At 37.8% G+C, this 14472-nt stretch overlaps 1 protein-coding gene across 1 annotated transcript in view; it reads left to right on the forward strand.

Moving 5' to 3' along the window:
- The first annotated feature begins 3999 nt into the window (after positions 1-3999).
- Positions 4000-14472, forward strand: part of ESR2 (estrogen receptor 2) — a 69711-nt gene continuing 59238 nt past the window's right edge. Inside the window, exon 1 of the mRNA XM_087727370.1 lies at positions 4000-4084. The gene's annotated coding sequence lies outside the window, so the exon portion shown is untranslated. The remainder of the gene's footprint in view (positions 4085-14472) is intronic.

A 14472-nucleotide genomic window follows, 5' to 3' on the forward strand; every position in this document is an offset into this window, starting at 1 on the left:
CTCGTAGTTGTTTTTGGTGAGTTAAAGCCTTTTAAACTAACACAAATGTATGTTCATGCCAGTGACGTGCGGTGAAGCTTCTGCCTGGTGAGACAAAAAGAAAGAAAGCGGCTCCCCCCCCATAGCAGGCTGGAGTGAGAGCCGCGGTCTCCCAGCCAGCAGCCCCAGGAGGAAACGGCGAATAGGGGTGTGGGGGGGTGTTCCAAGAAGCCCCTTCCCCTTTTTGGCACTCCACAAGGCCTGCCGGAGCTCTGGGAGAAAGCGGCGGGAGCGGAATGCTGTCATCTATTGCCGGAAAGTCCAGCGAGGGAAGCGGGGCTCGTGGAGACTCGCTAGCAGCCGGCTTCTCTGGAGTGGAGGGGGGGCGATAGAAGCGGAGCGGATCGCAGCAGCAAGAGGATCCGCTCCGCTTCTATCACCCCCCCTTCCGCTCCAGAAAAGCTGGCTTCAATCCCAGTGATAAAACTCAGATTAAGAATCCTGGTCTTTTACTGGTAGGGAGAAACCAGTGGAGCCTGGGGCATAGCTAGAGTCAAAGGATATAGATAAGATCTCTGGTTTGAAGGCTTGTGCTTAAATAGAACAGATATATCCGTGATGGCGAACCTATGGCACGCGTGCCAGAAGTGGCATGCAGCGCCCTCTCTGTGGGCACATGAACAATCGCCCCAGTTCAGCTCTGCTGTGCATGTGTGCATGCCGCTGGCCAGCTGGTCTTCAGATCTCTGCAGCACATGTACCGTGGTCAGAGCATGTGTTGGAGGGGTGCATCCAAATGCATGGGGCGGGGCACATGCGGGGTTGCGCATGCACGGGGTGGGGCATGTGCAGGGTGTGTGCATGCGGGGGGTTGGGCCATGCATGGGGGGGTCATGTGCACATGCATGGGGGGTCATGTGCACATGCACAGGGGGCAGGGGGCAGGGCGCATGTGGGGGGCAGCATGTGCATTGCATTTTGGGAGTTTGGGGGCACACATATGCTTTGGGCACTCGGTCCAGAAAAGGTTAGCCATCACTGAGATATATCATTCCCAGTTAAATAATGGCAAAAATGAAATAAGTAATTTGAAAGTTCCTAGAAAGAACTCTGAAGCTATATAGGTCATTCATGTCAATAATTTAGATGACTCCTCTTTTGGAGAACAACTAGCTCACTGAACAGTGTGTTTGAGGGAGAATGGATGATGAACCTATTGTATCTGCAACCATGCACGGGGAAGTTAGCACACTAAGCTTTAATTACACATATTAGAAAGGAGCTAAAGGAAGATAATTGGCTGATGACTTGCTATGTGTCTCACCATTTCAGTGAACAAAATGACTAAATACATCAACTGTTTTGAATTCTTTATTAGTGGCTGACAATGCATGTTGTTGCTGCTTGTCTATTTTGATTTGTGATTGATTCTGCATGTAAGTTTTGCTTGCTTTCTTCAGATTTTTAATGGGTTTTCTTGACTTTCAGGGGGTCGCTACCCAGCCCAGTTTTCTCAGTAAGACAGAAAAAAACAGAGTTTAAATGTTTAATTAAATAAGAGGACCCATACATGGCCTTTTTGAAAATTAAATGGACAGAAAGTAAGTTGTTTCTCATAGATGCAGTAAACGTAGGGTTTCAGGCAGCATGTCTGTTAGCTGAAATTCAGTGTGATGAAACTGTGTCAGATTAAGTAAGAAGAATTGTGAGAACATGGGTAGAGTCACAAAAAAAGACATTATTCTGCATTAGAAAGTTGAGGGTGGGAAGAGAATCACTAAATTTGAAAGTCACCTGTTTAGAGTTGACTTAGAGAAAAAAATTAAGTCTTCCTTAATTTTCTCTTAACGATTTGAATTGATTGGGCATAACCCCATAGTGTAAAAATAACTGGCCTGAGTTTTGTGTAGAACATATACACAGTGTGCTTTTGGATATAGCTTATAAACTAGCAAAGGATGATACCAAAAAAGAGTGTTATAAAGCCCAATGAATTCTGCATTTATTTAAATTTAACAATTCTAATGTTGTTTAAGATTAGAAATTACACCAATAAATACAAGGGTAGTACCAATTACCGTAGATAAACCCAGTAGGTTTATATATGTAGAAGAATACATTGATAGCAAAATAATGAAATGGTAATGTGGACTGTCTAGGATCTGCCTATAGATGGCAGTTCCTACTTTTGAAGGATTCCTGTTTTCTTCTTTTGGTATTTCTCCTCTGGGATGAATCTGCTTATCAATATTCCCTGTGCTTGCTGCTGCCTAAAATTTTAAAAGCAAAAAGCAGAATAGTCCACTGGATTCAACTAAACGTGAATGAAATTTCCTATAAGTTATATATATATATATATATATATATATATATATATATATATATATATATATATATATATATATATATATATATATATATATATATATATATATATATATATATATATATATATATATATATATATATATATATATATATATATATATATAACTTGCAGGGGATACTCTCACAATTTTATATATAGGAGCATTTAAAAAACATACCCTTCTTTTGGCTTTTTGGAGATGCACAGTCCACTCTATCTGGTTAGGAGGTCTATCTTCACAATCCATTAAAATATGGCAGGTCCAAGTAAAAAAGGGAGAATAATTGAAACCTCATTTGTATAAATTTATATTTTATACATATACTTTTGGGGTTTTTTAAAAATAATTTATTCTTATCCTTTTCATTTTGTTTTCTATTTTGGATTTGTAACATTATAGGATCTTAAAATGGATCTTAGCCATTTTAAGGATGTTAGCCATTGCAATTGAATTTGTATCAGGGAAGCACAATGGACAAATGTGTCACATAACAGGCATTGCCATATCGTCGAGTCCAGGGAAATATCTCTGATATATTTATGACTCTTTAATCCTTACCTGAATATTACTGTTTTAGTGCTCTATCCTTTAATTACACATCACTCTACATTTTCTCTACTTACTATATAGACTACTATATTAAGGCATTTAACTACTATATGCAATTATAATAAGGCATTTTCTTCTCTTTTTACATCATGCCTGTCTATGCTATTTATTACAAAAGGGTAGAATATAAAAACAACAAACATATTTGCTTTTTCACACTATGATGTAATAAAATGACTCCAACAAGCTCTTTCCCCCCACGTGAACTATCATATAATATCACTAATCTTACCAATTTTCCCAATAGAGTTGCTTTAATACAAATGTCCAGATGAACCTCTACAAAACCGGTGATATAGAGAGACAGGTCTTCCTTACAAAAAGAAAGAGAAAAATATTTTTTTTTCTTAAAACAAGTCCAGTTTACTGGAAGGGGGAATAGCTGTAGTTGTTTTTAAGGCATATAATAGGTGCAGCTCAAGCACACTTCCCAATAATCAATGGAGAAGAAGACATCTCAACTGAGATAATCCCAATTCCATTTCCAAGATGTAAACTCCCAGGGGAGCTCAAACTAGAAGAATTCCACTACAATCTGTGTACACACAATAATATCTAAAATCTAAGCTCCCTTTCAGTTTCTCTCTATACTGCAAATCAAGGGACAGAGAGGGTTTTATCAAGAGCAGGTATCTACCTATGTAAACGGAGACAGTAGGAAAGTGTGATTCAAATGCATCCTACGATAATTAGGTCTTTGTTGTCAGTTAATAGATAATCCTCTTCTCTGACGAGAATACATTAGTTTGCAACAAATGCTTACTAGTGTGAGCGCTGGAACAGGCAGTGACTAACAAGCTTCTGAAATTTGTTATGTCAGGAAGGAGGAGGAACTTAAACCGAGAGCTCTTGCTTTTCCCAGAGAAAGAAAACACTGAGCATACATGTGTGATCTTGTGCTCCAAAGCTGGCAAGATATTGCTTCATAAAGACGGGCATTTGGGTTCTTGGTTGCCCTGTGATATATTGAAGGAGTTGCTCCCGAATACAGCTGTTGCATTGGTGAAATTAAGGGAAGATAACAAAACAGCCACAACAAAAATGCTGGAAGTGAAACCTTGCTCAACATTTACTTAATGTTCATCAATGATTACAAAGTCAAGCACAGTTCATTCCAAGGCACTCAGGTATGTACTGGTATTTATATATTTCATCTCTGTGTGCATGTATATGGGTAAATAATACAGGAATACTATACCTAATCATAAAATCAGTGTGCAAAAGAGGGGCACATTATACGTTTGAGAATAATACTAGAAAAAAGACAGTTTGCCAAGCTTGAGATGTTTTTTTCCACAGCTTGAGAATGACATAAACAGATCTATTTATTTAAAGGTCTCCCTGGCTGTAGAAGTTTATGATGTGAGCTGTTTGTGTGTTAAGTTTTCCTCTTTCTCCAACTCCAAAGCTTGAGAAGAAAATCTAGTAGTAGCACAAGTGCTCAAAATTTTGTGTCAGTACTTCACTGAAAATTACAAAGAAACTATAGTCCCCAGCAAATAAGCTTAATTGTGCCAATAGGTTTTCTGTATATCAGTAAAGTTTCTTTGGATAAGACCTCATAGTTATTGCAGTAAATATGGGGTTTGAGTGATGTTGTAAATAGACCTACTGGGCTGTCAGTTGAAATGTCAGATAAAATCTATTGCCCTAGAGCTCTTAGGGGAATATTTTCTTTCTTTGTGTTTATGACCCATTCTTTCTGGAATATTATAGAAGAGCTTAATAAAATAGCATTTATAATTAATTAATTGATTTTTGATTCCAGCATTCCTCATTAGTTTTGGATATGCTACCTTAATTTCGAACTTGCTTTCTGTCACATGCAGATTTCTTGGCAACATTTTTGGAAGTGGGTTGCACTGCTTTCTTCCTAGGGTTGAGCGAGAGCCACTGTAATAAACTTAGGCTCCCCTCCTACTCTGTATAAACATGGTTTATCTTTTTTCTTTGATGGCAATATAGGGGCTTTTTTGTATTTCACCATTAAAAAAAGCCATAAATTTCTAATTTCCTGAAGTGGGGTGTTTATATAAGAACAGATCTCCCAGCATATATAGAAATGGATTGTTATCTCTTGGTCATTCCAGCCATTATTACTTTTAGCTGTAATCCCAGGTTCATTTGGGTGGCAGTACTTTGAAAAAAGGAGACATGTATACAATTGCAATGTTTGTTTCACCTATATATTAATATGACAAATAAGTATCATTATCATTCCACTGGGGGGAAAAACAACCAACTTCAAAGTATGCAATTTTGAATAGAAATATGTTTGATAAATATGTATTTGGGGCAGGAAACTCCCATGTCTAATGTCCAAATGTATAGAGTTACTGTAGCTATTTGAGCAGTACAATGGAAAAGTTTTTTTTGTGCTGAGAAGAATGATTTTATCCTGAGATAGCTCATTTAAAATTCTAGCACGAGAAGTGAATTTCTGGCATAAAACTTAACATATCTAAAACGGGATCTTTGGTTATTTCTTAGGTTTGTAACTCACTTTATTGTGTTGTCAAGGCAGGTAACACTCCGAACAGATGGACCCAAAGCCTGAATGATGTGCTTTTGTGCTGGCTGGAAGGGCCTCTTGAACCTGTGGTTTTTAATCCAATTTTCTGTATGCTAAAGGAAACTTGGCCTCAGTATTTCTGATATATTAATCATTTCATAAGTAGGGGTCTAATTCATTATATCCCCATTGTAAAGGGAGTCTCAGTTTCAATTCCGAAATTGAATCTCCTTTGAGATCCAGGAGAGCCACTACTAATCAGAATATAGAGGTTTTGGCTAGAGTGAGCAATAGCTCAACTTAAGATAGCTACATATGATCTGTCTTGGGAACACTGCCCCAGAGCGTCATAGATTTCATTCTGGATCCTCTTCAAGTCTTTCTCAAGCAACATTCCACCCCCACCCCTCACCCTGTCCCATGGAAAATATGCACAGTATTTACTTATTTGTTTCTCAGTAATGACAGACATTCAGACTGTTGCTTGGTTCACTTTTGCCCAGTGGGGCAAAGAAGAAACACAGAAGATCACATATGCAATCCTATTCAAAGCAGAAATTATATAGAAAGCAATAAACTTCAGAGTTTTGTTGGCTGATTGTATACATGTAACTTCATAAGGTATATCCATAGTTTCATATTCATAAAGCATATGCCAAATTAAAAATAATTACAGGCTTAAGCCTTTTTTTAAAAAATTGTAATGCTGACTGGGTGCTCGCTCACATATTTTGAAGCACAAATTATAGCATTAGAAATGATAAATGGCAAAGAGTTGGGTAGCAATTCAGCTATCCCCCCACCCCCTAAAAAAGGTTTGGGTGAGCCAGAACAATTGGTCTCCTTAGAATACACACAAATGCAGGTTCAAATTTTGTTTTGCAAACACAATTGTCATCTGTATCTTTCAATTCTTAGATAGCTTTCTTGATTTTGGGTAAACATGAACTGGACAATGCAGTAACACTGCACAGAAATACGTATTTGTAGGTTTTCAGTATGCAAGTTAAGATGCCAAATTATGCCAGCTTCTTTGTATGACTAAAACATTTCTGTACTTCCCTGTACTTCAAAATGGCTAAGTCTGTTTACAACAAATACATTTAGACAATGAAGGGCATTGGGTGTAGGTATGGGTGTGTACTGTGTAACAGTAATTCGGGTAGGATAACAAATGCATCTCCCATATTTATTGGGATGTTTGCTTTCATTTTCCCAATTCCTAAATTATATTTTGCCTTAGTCTTTCCTAACCTGCTCCCCAGTTTTGTTATGACTAACTATATTTCTAGTTTCCAGAAGATGTAGCCAACACTTAATTGAGGACATTAGATACTGAAGGTTACATTATTTCAGTGAAACAGAGCAAGTTTAATTATGGTAATAGTTTGGATATGAATTTCCCATGTTTTAAAATGGAAAAGGTGCAAAAATGAATGCAAACCTTCCAAGACTGAAATAATTTTCTAATATAAAGTGACACATAAATACTTCCCCCCGCAAAAAAAAATTAAGGAAAAAACCCTAACCCCATCTACATGTGTGCCATCGACTTCCCTATTTATGTATAATTGTATTGCTTCATCTAGTGCTCAGCTTCTTAAGAACTGTTCAATGTGCCATGCAAGCCTCTAAAAGATGACCTATCTTTGGTGTAGGGAATGGTGTAAGGTCTTTCCCTAGTTTGTTGTCACTCATGATTACTCTGTATTAGTGATTTCTTCCTAAAGCATCTGACAGGCTGTGGCAGTTTTGCTGTAAGTATAGTCTGAGGAGGTTAGACTCATCAGTCGTTTTGTTAGTGGTGCTTCAGGTGATACAAGGCAATGAGACCCGTCCAGCACCCATTAGCTACATTTAGCTCTGGTCTTCGGGCACTACCATTCAAGGCAGGAATGGTACACCCTTCCCTTCCCTACTGGTTCACAAATATGAGTGTGTGCACGCACATTCACTCTGCTTGCACACGCCCCATCCACGTTGATACCCAGTTGTATCAACATTTGTGGAGTTAGTGTTAAATCCCTGACAGCTGGTGAGGGGTTATGCCATGAAATACCAGGGAGGGAGGGAAGGAGAGATCATATACTCAATTCCACTCAATACTCAATTCCACTGTGCAGTTCTGCTGCCACCAGTGATCAGCTGCAAATTTGACTTGATCTGGGTCTTTGGGCCAGAGGTAGCTTGGCCCAAAGTCTCCTCTCCTCCTTCTCCTGCTACATTTCCCAGCTTCAGCAGTTGATCTCTAGTCATGGGGCATGTTGAAAAGAAACCCTGTGGAGAGGGGACAGCAGTCTCCTCTGCAGGAGGAATGAGTACATCAGCGTCCAGAACCAAACCAGAATAGATCCTTTCAGAATTGGCAATGGGGACAGCAAAATCTGTGCCAGTTTAATTTTCTGCATAAAAGTTGCAACTCTTGGTATTGTAACTGAGCTGTGGAGAAGACCCTTCATGAGATAAAAATCAGGAAACTGAATTAAGTACAATCTATATATCCTTGATGCTTGGAATAATTGTGATGCCCTAATGGTTAAGCCTGCACTACTTTGTAATGAAGTCAGCCCATGGTACTCTGCGAACGTATTAAGGGAAATGATGAGTCATTCTCCTGGCCATGTTTCCCATCTAACCAAGACTTATCTGCAAGTGGGAAAAAAACAACCATCGGTTGCTCTCCTTAATGTATGGTGGGGCAGAGCTATTGGAATATAGGTGGATTGAAGTGGTGCATTTAACTGTCTGCCAAGTTGCTAAAGATCACAGCTGTGGGAGGTGATCTGCACCTATGATTACCAGTCAGGTCAGTGCTGAACAGAAGTGTAGGATTTTTTTAGATAAGGACCTTGCATAAGATTGATATCTGTTTGGAAAGCACAGGTCAGCATTATGTGGATAAAATCTTTGGAAACTAGGCATCTAGTTTCTCCCCCAAACCACGCCAAAGTGCCAAAGGGAAAGGGAAGGGATGTGCCCACAACAGCTTAAATTGGCCAATAGGAGTTGGACAGATCTCAGCTCCTATTGGCACCATCAAGGATGGGCAAATAAAGAAGCAAATAAATTATTTTGCTTACTATTCTTCCTTTTGTACTTTCTTCTTTTTGACAGACGTGTCCAATCCGGGGGACTTCTCTGTGTTGTATTATTACCATTAATTTTTATTATAGTGTTCTGATTACTGGATTATATATCTTGCCTAGAGTTCAAATTGGACTGAGATGATAAATAAATCCTAGAAAGAAAGAAAATAAAAAGGACATTATTATTATTTGTTAATATTTTGATTGTTATATTTTCTCTTCTCCCCCCCCCCCCGCCCCCCGCCCCAAGCTGTGGGTTGGAGTTAAGAGTATGCAGTGTCATACAAAAATGGTTCCTGGGCATGTTGTGCCACAGTTAATGAAAGCTGAAGAGGAGCCCACAGGTGACTCAGTTGCCATCTGCCACAAGAGAGTTGAGTAGCCTTAATTGGTCCCAAATCGCCAGTCAACCCTACTACTCATTGAGAGAATGCACAGTTAATGAGCAAGTAGAAGAACAGCCTGTTCCTCTCAGAAGCAACCACTGTTTGATGGCTCCTTATCTTGCTCCTTCAAGTCATCCAATGAGAGGCAATGAATGAACAGACTATCATTTGGTTCCTTGCTCTGTGCCTGGGTGCGCTAATCCTTGCTTTGTTGTCCCAAGAGAAAACACGTACTTCAGCAAAGAGAGCACTGCAGAGGGGGGAGTCCAGGTGAATAGACCTAGATAGAGGCATCCAGCACTTGGCCTAATCTTTGGTATCAGTAGACGAACATCCTCAACATGGAGATAGCAACTGCCTTTGAAGGTGCTGATGCGAATGCTGATGCTGCTTCCTCTTGTTTTTTTAAATAAAGATTTTTTCTATTTTTGAATAAACACAAACAGACAAAACCCACAAAAAACCCACAAAACCATCTTCCATTACAAATTGTAGAAAGTGTGTCAATTGGTTACAAAAACTTCCGTGCATTCCTTCCACAGTCATCACCTACAATTCATATCAAATAATATATTTTAAATCAAATATATTTATATATATTACTATCATCATACCTCAACCTTCATTTGACTATAATTGTTTTTACGTCCTTTTATATAAAATATTCCAGATTTAAAGTAAAACTACATAATGGCATTCCATTAGCTCTTTCCAATATCATCCAGTAACATTACATCTTTATAACATGTTCTAAATAAAAACTGGTTATATTTAATAACAGAGTTTCTAAACCTCCTTTTGTAGTCACCATTTGCAATTTATATCAAATTTCCTCTTATCAAACCAATGCATATATATGCATTATTATCATTATCGATCAATTATTTAACTATATCCATTATCACTTCATTTTATACATAATGCCCTAAATTTAACTAAATTTGATTTAATTTTTTATTATAAGCTTTCATTACATCTACCTGTGTCTTTCCAGTAATAGTGCAGTCTTATGTCTTTTGCCATTTGTGGTATTAGTATTCTGGTTATTTCCTTAGTAAGTTTTGTATGGATTTCTCTTCACAACTTATTGCTTATTGCATATCTTGTATAAGCTGGAAACCCTCCATCTGCTTCTTCGATCAGCTTATCTTTGGTTATCACGAGTGCTTCTGACAAAAATTATCTCCTTAGTTCCATCAATTCTTCTCTCTTTTCTTCTTCTATACCTTGAAATCTGGGGTAGAGCTCCAATCCATCTATCTCCCCTTTCCATATACCACTCTTTCCATTTCCAACCACGCTCATTTCACTGTCAGTATCAACAATTTTCTTGTCCTTTGTTTATTTTTTCCTTCAGTTTTTAGAACTCTGATCTCCACTTTCTTCATTTGATGAACATCCTCCATTTTTCCATCAAATTTTACTGTTCTACAATCTATGTTCTCCAATCTCTTCTCAATTTTCTCTGTTAATTCTAATAATTTTTGAATTTCAAACATAATCTTTTGCAATGTTAAGGTTTCTTTTTCATGTTGCGCCATTCTTCCAACTTGTAAACACTGCCACTCTGGCATTCAAAACTTTTTATTAACTTTAAAGCAAGTTCATTTATAATCTTTCAAGACAAGGCTTTGTTTTCACTCCACTCCAGCTGCCAATAAAGCTCCCAAAGAGCACATGTATAAACAACCCATGCTCTTCTCACTATCACTCTCTGTAAACAAGCTGAGGAACCTTGAAATGCAAAATCAAATGATCAAAGAGAAAAAAGAAAAGACAATATTTCCAAGCCTTCCAAGCCACCAGCCTCCAAGTGGCAGTGATACTTCCTTCCCCTCTGTTATTACAGCCCTCTCTGTATTCCTTTTATATCTTCTTTATATTCCAGGCTTAAAGAAAACAAAATTCTTAAATGGAGCAAAAAAAACCCCATCCAATCCAGCATTATAAAAATAAGGAAAAATATTTTAATTCATAGGTATAAAAAAAGAATATAAAAAGTAATAGAAGAAAAACTAATCCATTCAATTTAAAGAATAGGACACATTTGCAAAAGTTCCATCCATAAAATATTTTTTTTAAAAAAGAATGGAACCACTGTCTAATGTAGCTTAATTTTGCCACATTCTCTTCTATTTTCAAATTTAATTTAGCTTTAATTTTTTTGGGGTAGTCTCTTTTATAATAATAAGATTTCCTCACCAGATGGACACACTTTCTCTTTCCATTTTCCTCCCATTCCGGCGATGTCCCAACTTCAGCAGCTTCAATGGCTGCGCTTCTGTCGCTGGCAAAAAGAGATTCTCCTGGATTCTCCTGGTCCCTGAGATCAGCAGGATGTACTCTTCCCTGTCATCGTCTCTTTGGGACGGTTTAGGTCCAAAAGGACTGTCCAGTGGCAAAAGTATCGACTGCGATCTTGGAGCTCCAAGATCGCACGTCGTGTCGTTGCGAAGTCAGATCCTCCTGACGCTGCTTTCTCTTGTTAACCTTTTCTCCCTGGAGGGGCCAACAAGGAGGGTGTCCTTAATCTGCTGTACACTGCTTTTATCCAGAGAGAGATAATCCTGAGAAACAAGTTCCTCCCATGACCAACATTTTCTGCACTGCCCAAGAGAGCAAGTGCACCTTCTCACTAGGTGGCACCAGATCCATATTCCACTTTACAAGGAGTGTGCTCAAAGGACAGGTCAGAAAAAGGAAGGCTGACTATTATCCTTGGCCTTTGATTGCTTGCATATCTCCCCACCATCCTCCAAAGTGGTAAAGTTTAGAACAGTTCTTTTTTTTTAATGAGAATTTTGAAAAAAAAAACTTTAAAAAATATTTACTTCCCTCCCCCCACCCTCCTCCCCCAACCCCGCCCCCCCAACCTCCCCCCCGACTCCCCAGAACCAATACAGGGTATAAATCTTTAACAAAAACATTCTAAAATAAACTTTAAAAAAAGTTAATATCATCTTTCATTTGAGCTTTAACTCCTCCTTGCTAGGCTAGCTCTAAACAAATTATATCATTCCTTGTTTCTTTAGTCATAGGCTATCTGAAATTTCTTAGTCCCATATTTATTTTGAGTATAGTCAATCCATCTTCTCCACTCCAGTTTATATCTCTCGTTTGAATGGTCCTTCAGATATGCAGATACTTTAGCCATCTCAGCTAGGTTTGTTACTTTCAATGTCCATTCTTGAATAGTAGGCAAGTCTTCCTTCTTCCAGTATTGCGCCACCAGCAGTCTAGCTGCGGTTATTAAATGCAAAATCAGGTTAATCTCTACAACTGTACAATCAGTAATTATACCTAACAAAAATAACTGAGGGGTAAACTTTATCCTTTTTTAAAGAACATTTGGCATAATCCACCATATTTTTATCCAAAATGCTTTAACCATTTTACAAGTCCACCATATATGAAAGTAAGTAGCATCAGCACAATCATATCTCCAGCATTTAGTTTGTAAATTCGGATACATACAGGCCAGTGATATGCTAACCATCTACCAGATTTTTTTGCATTACAAAAATTGTTATGTTTTGCATATAGCAAGTTAGTAGCCACCTGGAAGTTTAGAACAGTTCTTGTCCCCATGGGATAAATGCTATTTTGGGAACTTCCTTATTGTAGACTTCCTTCCAGCATTTGTATTCCAACTTCTCCTCAATAGGCAAGCAAAAGAAGCAATGACTATTTGGGCTTACTAATTACTTCTGCTTGTCCAATCAGTTTGTTTCCTTCAGCAGAAGGTTGAGGAGCTTAGGAATTCTTTTAGAAATGTTACTAAATTAAATATATATGAATGAATGTGTCATCACATGGTAAAAAATATATTGTCCCTTTTTTTCTGTGGCTTGGATGACTTATTTGACCTCAAGTTCCAGGATTTCTTAGCTGGCTGAGAATTGTGAGGCATTGTAGGTGTAACACATCCTATGGTTGTTGGGTTGAGAGAAGGTTAGCATGGGGTGCCCCTCCTCAGTTTTGTTTAATTTAGGAAGAGATGTGTCAATCATATCAAATGATACAGCTGTGCAAGTGGCAGTAGTAAACTGAACTACAACTGAGGCATCTATAAAGCCACAATATGTCAAAGACTTCATCCACACCGAAGTTATGGTTTATGTTCTTAATTTATGTCATACCTTATTTTTTTCCAAGAGTTTGGAAACTGTTCACTTATATCAACATTTATCCAAGTAATACTTATTATTCACTGGTTCTAGAGCCGTGGTGGTGCAGTGGTTAGAATCCAGTATTGCAGGCTAACTCACTGCTCACTCCAGGAGTTTGATTCTGGATGAAAGGTTGACTCAGCCTTCCATCCTTCCGAGGTTGGTAAAATGAGGACCCAGATTGTTTGAGGCAATAGGCTGACTCTGTAAATTGCTTAGAAAAGGCTGTAAAGCAGTGTGAAGTGGAATATGTCTAAGTGCTATTGCTATTCTGTATTTGTGGATTTGTTTATTCACAAACATGTTTTTGCAACCTCAAAATTAGTACTTGTGGTTCTGTCATGCATTTTTGTGGACAGGTGGAATGACAAACCATTGGGATAGTCCCAACTTTCACTAATTTGATATTTGTATTTGTAGCATTTTCACAGAATATAACAACAGGTTGTCCTCGACTTACAACCATTCCTTTAGTGATCATTCAAAGTTACTGAAAAAGGCACTGAAAAAAGTAACTTATGACTGTTTTTCACACTTACACTGCCTTTATAACTTTGAATTTACAATAACTGCAGCATCTCCCTAATCACATGATCAAAACTTAGATGCTTGGCAGCTGCAATTTATTTATGATGATTGCAGTCTCTTGAGGTTATATGATAATATTTTGGGACCTTCTGACAAGCAAAATCAATGGTAAAGTCAGATTCACTTAATAGCTGTTATTAATAATTGTTATTCCAGTGATTCACTTAATAACTGTGGAAAGAAAAATCATAAAATGGGGCAAAACTCACTTAACAATTGACTTGCTTAGCAACAGAATTTTTGGGCTCAATTGTGGTCATAAATCTAGGACTAGGTGTATCACAAATAACAAGAACTACCTGTATTACATCTTTCTAAAACAAAGCTAGCTTAAATCAGATTATACTAATCTATTCAATACCTGTTTCAAAAGGTTCTCGGGGAATTCCTTACTCATATAATGCAGGAGTCATATTCAGACATTAAAGATTTAGAGAATATTTTAGTGCTTGAGATATTCTTGCTTGCTTCTCCTGGTGATATCACTTCAATGACCTCTTATTCTCAGATATCAACAATATCCAAAACAGAATCAATTTCTTTCTGGCTTCCATGTGACCAGGGCCTGTGTTGTTAAGTGTTTGGGGATAGTTGTAGGCACAAAAATATATCTACTGGACATTTTAGTACTTCATAGAGCCTGTGGGTGCTAATGAAGTTGATTGAACGCTAATAACCAAATTGGGCTATGACTGCAGCATTATGTGGTATAATATCCAGAAGCTCAATTGCTTCTTCAATATTTCATTAAACCAGTGAACTGGTCAAGACAAG

This window comes from Thamnophis sirtalis, unplaced genomic scaffold (assembly GCF_051295495.1).
Source record: "Thamnophis sirtalis isolate CommonGarterSnake01/CBP01778 unplaced genomic scaffold, rThaSir2_p1.2 scaffold_1, whole genome shotgun sequence".
In the NCBI taxonomy this organism is placed as follows: Eukaryota; Metazoa; Chordata; class Lepidosauria; order Squamata; family Natricidae; genus Thamnophis; species Thamnophis sirtalis.